This window comes from Biomphalaria glabrata, chromosome 14 (assembly GCF_947242115.1).
Source record: "Biomphalaria glabrata chromosome 14, xgBioGlab47.1, whole genome shotgun sequence".
Classification (NCBI taxonomy): domain Eukaryota; kingdom Metazoa; phylum Mollusca; class Gastropoda; family Planorbidae; genus Biomphalaria; species Biomphalaria glabrata.
In genome coordinates this window covers 33,978,793-33,989,226 of record NC_074724.1, presented here as the reverse complement: position 1 = coordinate 33,989,226, position 10,434 = coordinate 33,978,793, and positions in this window count along the sequence as shown.

Below are 10,434 nucleotides of genomic sequence, written 5' to 3'. Positions count from 1 at the left end.
AGTTGTCCTAACAGAGGACATACAATTACGGTAGATCAGAATGTTTAACAACAGTATGTGCCAATATTTTGTCGATTTACCAGGAGCTCCTGGAAATCTCCCGAAATTGCAAAATATACGATAAAGTCCTTAAAATATACGGAAATATATACACACAAAAAATGTGTCATTCAATATGGAAAACGCCAATCCTACGCGCGATAAATAAAAACGGCATTATGCATTAGCCGTAGTTGTATAATCTGGTGAAAGAAGTTTCTCGCGCCTTAAAAAAAAAGTGTTTTTGTTTCAACTTCATATCCTTACTATCAGTCCCTTGTTGTTTATCTTAAAGATCAACTACATATCCTTACTATCAGTCCCTTGTTGTTTATCTTAAAGATCAACTTCATATCCTTACTATCAATCCCTTGTTGTTTATCTTAAAGATCAACTTCATATCCTTACTATCAGTCCCTTGTTGTTTATCTTAAAGATCAACTTCATATCCTTACTATCAGTCTCTTGTTGTTTATCTTAAAGATCAACTTCATATCCTTACTATCAATCCCTTGTTGTTTATCTTAAAGATCAACTTCATATCCTTACTATCAGTCCCTTGTTGTTTATCTTAAAGATCAACTTCATATCCTTACTATCAGTCCCTTGTTGTTTATCTTAAAAATCAACTTCATATCCTTACTATCAGTCTCTTGTTGTTTATCTTAAAGATCAACTTCATATCCTTACTATCAGTCTCTTGTTGTTTATCTTAAAGATCAACTTCATACCCTTACTATCAGTCCCTTGTTGTTTATCTTAAAGATCAACTTCATACCATTACTATCAGTCCCTTGTTGTTTATCTTAAAGATCAACTTCATATCCTTACAATCAGTCTCTTGTTGTTTATCTTAAAGATCAACTTCATATCCTTACAATCAGTCTCTTGTTGTTTATCTTAAAGATCAACTTCATATCCTTACAATCAGTCTCTTGTTGTTTATCTTAAAGATCAACTTCATATCCTTACTATCAGTCTTTTGTTGTTTATTTTAAAGATCAACTTCATATCATTACTATCAGTCTCTTGTTGTTTATCTTAAAGATCAACTTCATATCCTTACAATCAGTCTCTTGTTGTTTATCTTACAGATCAACTTCATATCCTTACTATCAGTCTCTTGTTGTTTATCTTAAAGATCAACTTCATATCCTTACTATCAGTCTCTTGTTGGTTTTCTTAAAGATCAACTTCATATCCTTACTATCAGTCTCTTGTTGTTTATTTTAAAGATCAACTTCATATCCTTACTATCAGTCTCTTGTTGTTTATCTTAAAGATCAACTTCATATCCTTACTATCAGTCCCTTGTTGTTTATCTTAAAGATCAACTTCATATCCTTACTATCAGTCTCTTGTTGTTTATCTTAAAGATCAACTTCATATCCTTACTATCAGTCCCTTGTTGTTTATTTTAAAGATCAACTTCATATCCTTACTATCAGTCTCTTGTTGTATATTTTAAAGATCAACTTCATATCCTCTTGTTGTTTATCTTAAAGATAAATTCTCGTTCAATGTTCCACCATGCCTTTCATCTATTTCCTTGAATCTCTTACAAGATCAACATTAAACTTCTACTGCTATTATATACCATCGTGTGACTTCTTTGAGGGACCAGTGTCTGATTATTAGAACATCGTGTGACTTCTTTGAGAGACCAGTGTCTGATTATTAGAACATCGTGTGACTTCTTTGAGAGACCAGTGTCTGATTATTAGAACATCGTGTGACTTCTTTGAGAGACCAGTGTCTGATTATTAGAACATCGTGTGACTTCTTTGAGAGACCAGTGTCTGATTATTAGAACATCGTGTGACTTCTTTGAGAGACCAGTGTCTGATTATTAGAACATCGTGTGACTTCTTTGAGAGACCAGTGTCTGATTATTAGAACATCGTGTGACTTCTTTGAGAGACCAGTGTCTGATTATTAGAACATCGTGTGACTTCTTTGAGAGACCAGTGTCTGATTATTAGAACATCGTGTGACTTCTTTGAGGGACCAGTGTCTGATTATTAGAACATCGTGTGACTTCTTTGAGAGACCAGTGTCTGATTATTAGTACATTATAAACTTTAATGTCTCTGTTCCCAGCATAGTTTACTTCAAACTGTTACTAGTATTATTATCGAGTTTCAAAGACTTAAACTTGTTCCAGTGTCTTTAAAAACAAATATTTGACTTAGTTTAGAAGATGAACAGCAGAGTACTCTCCACATTGTCTTACTTAAGTGTCAGAGCTATCAAACTGAGCAGATTTGTCTTTGTAGTGGAGGTCCTAAAGGGACATAACTTGTGTATATTTCGGAGTGATGTTCAGACTTCTAATGTCTTATTAAAAAAAAAAATTAAAGGTGATGCAATGACGTCACTTTAAAGCTATCACATTGATCATGATTTTAAAGAAAAGTTCTACAAGGCTAGTAGCCTACTAGTAGAAAAACTCTTTTAAAATACACAGACTCCCATTATAATTACCTGTGTTTCACACAATTACGTGAATGTAGTAGTACCCATATAATAAATCTACGATGACATAAAAGCCAAGCATTCCATCTATACTATCCTATAATTCTGTTCCAGTTTGTATGGGATCATTAAGAATTAAATAGACTGTCAATTATAGTCCTCCATTTCGGTTATCCTATAATCCTGTTCCAGTGTGCATAGGATCAATGGTTTCAAAGGAAAGAATAATAACTTATCAAGACTTACATTGCTACAACACCTAATGGACTTCCGTGGTCCAAACATTAATTTTATTTTAAAACGAAAGTGGCTAAAGCTGTTCAAATTTAAATGCCTCCATCTCTGGGATAGCTTTCAGTCCAACCATCTGTTGATGGTCTATTTTGTTGATGAGCATATATGTTAATGGTGCATGCGAGTTCATAGAAAACACACCAACAGAATGAATCAAGAATATACTTGATAACGCAGGCTGATAACTTCAAACAATTTAATGAACAATAAAAAGGGCACAGTCCTCTGTCGTCGCTAGCCTAGCGTCGTCCTCTAAGGGGTATTGTCCGTTACTCTTCTAGTTCCGTTCTCCTACTTTTTAATTACTCGTCACGTCACTATGGAAAAACCCGATTAACCTCAACTTCTACGCATCTTGTGTCATTACACACTCTCTCTCTCTCTCTCTCTCTCTCTCTCTCAAAATCTTTCTATTGTCATTCGATAATGAGAGCAGCCATTTAACACATGGGGAGGGATAGAAGGTCAGGACTTGGGGTCACCAAGATCGTTGGCCTAACAGGTTGCGCCATAGGGCTTTTAAGAGAAGGGTTTTGGGTATGGGTTTCAGGTCTACAGGAGGGGAAATAGTGGCTCACGACATCGTTTTCAGCCTTATCAGGAGGAGATGCTTGTGAGGTAGTTTGGTAACACACCCAGTGCAAAGATTCCTCATCTTCGGAATCAGGTTCCATTCGACTTCCTTGACCACTATTAGGGCTTCTTTCTCAAGTTTCAGCAGCTGACCAATCGTCAGTTGGGTTCAGACCTTTTCGACGATTTTCAATTTGAAAGTGTTCATTAACTGTGTCATCAGGTTTCGCTGGACTCTTCTGACCACCATCAGGACTTCTCTCTCTCTCTGGCCTTGGCAGCTGGTCCAGCGTCGTTTAGTTGCAGACCATGCTGGTAACTCTCAACTTGCGTCACGAGCATGGCCATGGCAGCTGCTGGTTTCGTCACAGCCTTAGAGGGGTAGAAGTTCGATGTTCAATGATGACTCAGCCCCTTCATCTTTCGAGTCACTCTGGCAGCACTGGCTTTCTAACCCCTCGTTAAAACTTTTTGACTTTGTAGTTAGAATATAAAAAAAAATTTGACCTAGCCAATGAGGCATTGCCGAAAAGGGAAGTAACATCTTTTGGGGTTAAAAATACTAAATAAATACTTGGTTGTCTCCCTTGTCTTTCTAATTCTGTGGGAAGTTGTTTGAGAGGCCAAGTGCGTTGGCTACCTAGAAGGGGGCTCGAGGTTCGACACCCGACTAGGGCAGAGTTGTGTTTTCTGAGCGCCTAAAGGCAGCACGGAAAACCAACTCCTAGATACCCCCTCCTCCCCCCCCCCCCACTGGTCCACAAATGAGATTGGACCAAAAGCGCTCTGAGCATGCTATAAGCAAGAAAGTAGAGCTATATAAAAGCTATAACAATATATAAAGCAATATATAAACGGAACTTTTTGCACATTCTGAGTATTTAAGATTAAGCACATGTTAACCTATTTGTTAATTATTGCAATAGTTCCCGGAACACTCATTCAGGCCTTGCGGAACACAAGGGTTCCGCGGAACACAGTTTGGGAAACACTGGTCTAAATGCATCTGTCTTCTTACATTCTTTCTGAGACGTAAAAATAAAAATTAATAACAACATGGACTTTAGAGCATGGCCTGATCTTTGAAAAGGATTTAGACATTTGATTTGGTTTGAATCCAAAGCAGGCTTCTATGGCTCCGATGTTATCAGCGTCGCTTATTTAGCATGTATAAAATGCTTGCATTATTAATGGCTTTATCATATATGCATTTGAATATGATTCCATTGGATTTGACTTGCAGTTGTGTATTCTGATTCGGTACTAACCAGAATATATCGCTACTTGTAAGTAGTACCATTATACGTAATAATACACTGTACTATAAAATGTAATTAAAATGAATAAATTAATCAATTACTTTCCTTTTCAGTTATTAGGAAACAGACTACTTTATTTTAGAAACGCATTAGAAAAAATATTCCATGGTAGTTTAAAATAAATTATATTTTTAAATTTAATCATTACGTTGAGATTCTTAAATACCGAAACAAGTCAATAAAAAACAAAACAAATGATAATAGAGTTGTCTTTCTTGTTACCAAAGATAGGCTTAGCTAGGGGATAGTGAAGGTTAGATGATATCATTTATACTCTTAACGGTAAACTATTTTGTTAATTGTACAGGACTTCAATCAGCGCTATTTTTAATTTATTCACCATGATTGACATAACGCTCTGTGTTTGTCTCAAAAGGTCATTTTGAAAAAAAATTGTAATCACTGGTCACTTGATCTGTATGGTGGCTTCGAGGCACTAGGCCGAGCATCCCAATTTCTGGCCAGAGCTCTACAGGAGGATTACTTCTTACTGACTGGTTCCCAATCGAAGTTCATCTGAGGTTATATAATATGCAATGGTAATTCGATAGTTCAAGGTATCTATAGCGACTTATGTCTATAATGAGAGTGATCATGCTAAGGTCAACTCCTATTGCAGTAATAGGTAGGATGGTAACAAAGTTTATGAAAAGCTTTAATAAGAAATCCTGTTTGAGACGTAATGATAGTTCAGCCTGCAATTGTATTCTTCCATCTCTTACCTGGCACCGGCGGTTCATTTTTAAACGGCAATGTTGAAGATGACGTAATACGTTGATACTCTCTAACGCTGTCTTCCTTGACTGTTGATGTTCTCTAACACTGTCTTCCTTGACAGTTGATACTCTCTAACACTGTCTTCCTTGACTGTTGATACTCTCTAACACTGTCTTCCTTGACTGTTGATACTCTCTAACACTGTCTTCCTTGACTGTTGATACTCTCTAACACTGTCTTCCTTGACTGTTGACGCTTTATGTGCTTAATTACGTACGCAGATTCGCGTTTAAATAACAAAATATTATGCTGTAATGTTTTATATAATCACAGCATTACTATCTACGGTAAATCAATATTTAATAATTAGTACCTCTTAAATATTTTTTTGAGGTTTTACTTCATTTATATTCACGCCAACAAGTTTCGTGAATTCTAGTCACTTACAGATTTGGTTCATTGACAATATTCTGGTAGAATTATTAAATTATCCTTTAATTGTTATGACGTTCCTTGTTTCTAGTAAGTAAGAGATAAATTTTGTATTAAATTGGAAAAACAATGTACCATTAGTAGATGGGGGTCAGAAAGAGACAATGTACAGAATATAACAACTAATTCAAATCACTTGCATTTCATTCTCTAGATGGTTTTGTTTGACAAATGGTTGCTTTTCTTAGTGTTTTTTTGTGCAACTTTTTTTGTACGGCAATATAAATGTAAGTGTATAAGATGATCTTATTCTTCGTGGACATTGTCAAAGAATTGAGTTTAAGACTCTTTGAAGTCTAGGTCTATGGAAGTTGGTCTCCGTTTGCCTGTTTGAACACATTTCTCTAACAGAAATATACAAATATGTAAATTATTACAAGCCTATAAAAAATGACGTCGTGTAATACATTTTATAAAGCTGTTGCGACACAATTAGGTGTTAGAAACAAAAGATATACATCAGAAAAAAATTTGATGATTTCCATTTTTAAATGCTTAATTTTTTGATCGATTAAAGTTTACTAGACTTAGTCTTAAGGTTCCAACGTCTTAGAATGTCGACTAGACTTCGTCTTAAGGTTCCAATGTCTTAGAATGTCGACTAGACTTCGTCTTAAGGTTCCAATGTCTTAGAATGTCGACTAGACTTCGTCTTAAGGTTCCAATGTCTTAGAATGTCGACTAGACTTAGTCTTAAGGTTCCAATGTCTTAGAATGTCTACTAGACTTAGTCTTAAGGTTCCAATGTCTTAGAATGTCAACTAGACTTAGTCTTAAGGTTCCAACGTCTTAGAATGTCTATTAGACTTAGTCTTAAGGTTCCAACGTCTTAGAATGTCTATTAGACTTAGTCTTAAGGTTCCAATGTCTTAGAATGTCAACTAGACTTAGTCTTAAGGTTCCAATTCTTAGAATGTCAACTAGACTTAGTCTTAAGGTTCCAACGTCTTAGAATGTCTACTAGACTTAGTCTTAAGGTTCCAACGTCTTAGAATGTCTACGTAAAAATACTTTCATTAAAAGACGTTCTTAGTTATGTCTAGAAGTCGCCATTTTTCTAGGGACTTTCTAATATCCCTGTTAATGTGAAGCACATGCCTGTAAGGTATCCCCAACGAGGGTTCTTATTTTTGCTTCCCTATCGCGCTAATCTCCTTTTCTTTACAGTGTGGTACCCCCAACGAGGGTTCTTATTTTTGCTTCCCTATCGCGCTAATCTCCTTTTCTTTACAGTTTTCCCAAACGATCTCTACGGTGAGGCTGAGAAGCAATGTCCAGGTATAGTATGTAAGAGTTTAAATGTTAATACGATAATGTTCTTTGACATTGTGTTAAGACTTTAGACTCTTGGAACTCTAGACCCATTAAAGCTGTCTGAACAAACTTTTGTCTGGGAAAGATCCAAGCAGATGTAAATTATTACTTCCATGTTACTAATGGCTCCTATCCCTAGATGAGAAGCGAGGCCAAATGCGAAACACACCGGGGAAACTCCCCATTGTCTTTATCTGTACCGCATCAGCCATGACGGTGTTTGCCATAAAAAAAATGGCCCCCACAGAAACATTGTGTAAATCGCATCATGTTTCTTGGGGGGTTTCTTAATACCCGCCATTGCTATAGGTTCGGTCCTTTATGCACCCCCCAATGAGGGTTCTTCTTTTTATTTTTTTTTGCCTCCAAATCGTTTCCTTGAACGACCGTTTTCACCGGCGTGCCACAGTAAGACTGAGGAGCAATGGCCGGGTATAAAATGGTAAGAAAGTTAAAACACGTGACAGGAACCTTCGATGAAGTCCAGTAGGGAATCGGCGCCGGAGGCGCCATTATCCCGTTGATGGTTAGAAAGGCTTTTATCCAACCACCAGGCCTGGACATGGGGCTCTTCACCCCTGTCCTGTCTGAGGGCACCCAACGGTAGGCGGCCATATCGGTTGACTGACTGGTAAAACCGGGCCGTGCCGTGTACACAGCGCGCCGTAACCGGTCCTGGCCCACTCGCTATAAGTGGCCGGAAACAGCGCTAACTGCGGGGAGCTTGTCTCATATTCCTATACTGTTATACCGTGACAGGAACAGATGGAAAGACATAACCGCAGAATGTTTCTAATCAAAAAAGAATTGTTTATACAAGAAAGTCTCGCTGACATAGAAGTGACATAACTAATGGATACAATGACAAGGTCACTTTCGTTCATAGCCACGCGATTAAAAAGAAAAGGTATCGTTTGATAAATGTACCGTTATAAACTAATAAGGGTGGGGCGCGGAGGCTCAGTGGTTAAGCGCATGGCTTCTGAACCTGGGGTCATGGGTTCGGATCACTGTGAAGACTGGTATTTTGAACTTCAGAATTTTAGGGCGCCCCTTAATCCACCCAACTCTAATGGGTGCTTGACATTAGCTGGGGAAAGTGCTTACCACATGACATCCTGCTCGCTATCCGTTGGCCAAAGAAACAGATGACCTTAACATCATCAGCCCCATAGATCGCAAGGTCTGAAAGAGGAACTTTACTTTTTACTTTAAAACTAATGAGAACTATATTATTATATTAATAAAACTTTGTATTAAGCCAGCTAGCTCAAGCATCTCCAAAACATTTATTATCAGAAAAATGAATGGTAATGTCAATAACATTAATTAGGCTTGTCTTCGTGTCCGAAGATCAGTGAGGAATGCAGTATTTCCCGTGGCTGTGCAGCCCTAACTGTGACCTACATATTTTTCCACAACCAGGGCAAGCATAACCATTATCCGCAGGTTGTTGAAAATACATAAACATTAACATAATCCTATAATGCCAATAAAATGTTAAAAACAAGGGTTAATGTTAAAAAGACTTTAACAATGTTGTCAAGTATATACTTAAATTGTTACTGCAAACTATTTGCTTTATTTAATAAAGAGTTAATTTTTTTCTGAAATGAATTCTCCAATAATTTTCTTAAATGATTATCAACATAAACTAAACAAAAAAAAACTGATAACCTATTTGCATGAAATAATCTATTCACATAATAAATCATTTTGAAAGTAAACAAAATAATTTTGTTGAATTCATAAAAGATTGGCGTTTGTTCAAACTACGACCAACTATTACAGACTAAAATTGACAACGCGATAAACCTTAAGAAAAAAACAACATCTTTCTGAACTGGGGTACATATGTAACATCTTTTTTACAATCCAATCCACCTTTTTTTTTATTGACGTCTTGAGCATACAAATGTCAGTGATTTTGTTGTGATCATTTTGCAGACTAGATAAACTAGTGTACTTATAAAAAATATGCAATAAATGAAACCAATATTTCAAGAGGATATATTTCCTTAATTCAATTTTTTTTTACAAAGTTTATTAAAACTTTAAGTAGAAAATCTCGTTCTGGCGTGATAATTATTTAACCTGCAATTTTCATCTTCCACTTATTTTGTAGCAGTTACTGGTATAATAGGAGGCACCAGTAGTTCATTTAAAAAAAACAACAACATTTTAGATGACGTAATACTGTGATACTCTCTAACACTGTCTTTTCTTCAGCATTGACGCATCATTTCCTGTACCTACTTTAAACAGATTCGCGTTTAAAGACTAGGATTATATATTGTACTGTTTTTAAGCAGCTCAGCATTACTGTCTATTGTAATCCAGTATATAATACTTTTTCATTCTTTCAGTTTTGTACTTCATTTATATTCAAGCTAATAAGTTCCCTTCATTCTAGTCACGTGCTTCATTGAGTACTGTCACGTGCTTCATTTAGTACTGTCTGATGAACTTTCCATATCTTTGTTCAATAAGCATGACATGAGATGTTTAATAAATATTTTAAAAAAAGATGTGCCTATAGTAAGTTGATTTTCTATGAGAAATTCTAAAAAGCGTACCAACAAAACAAACTTTGATGATTTCAGTTTGATTCTTGGTATGGCTTTGCTTGAATAATGTCAGACTAGGTCTAGTGCTTAGGGTGCAGCTTTTTTTTTAAAGATAATGTAATGAGTAGAAATTTTCGAGATTGTCGTACAGTTGAGTATTAAGACTCCTGGTACTCTAGGCTTATTGAAGCTTTCCTCCAACTACCTGTCTAAACAAACATTTGTCTGGGAATGATCCAAGCAGATGTACATTTTTACTTCCTTATTACCGATGGCTCGTATGCCAAATTTAAATGCTAATTGTGATATTGTGTGTGCAATTTTTGTTTAATGTCCCAATAGTAAAGGGATTTACAAAGAGCAATTGTACAAAGCATATTATCAAAACAAATTTTGATATGGTAATTTCCAATTCAAACTTTGTATCATTCTGTTTGGTGCCATTTATCAAAAATATTATCAAAACAAAAGCTGATGATTTCTATTTCAAACTTTCTGTGCCGTTTGTTTGACAGCTGCAACTTAGCTTAGTGCTTTGGGGGCAGCGTTTTTGTCTGACAATGTAAATACGTGCGTAGAACATTCTCTTATTTTTCTTCGACATCTTCATAAGAGTTAAGTACAAGACTCGTAGATCTCATGAC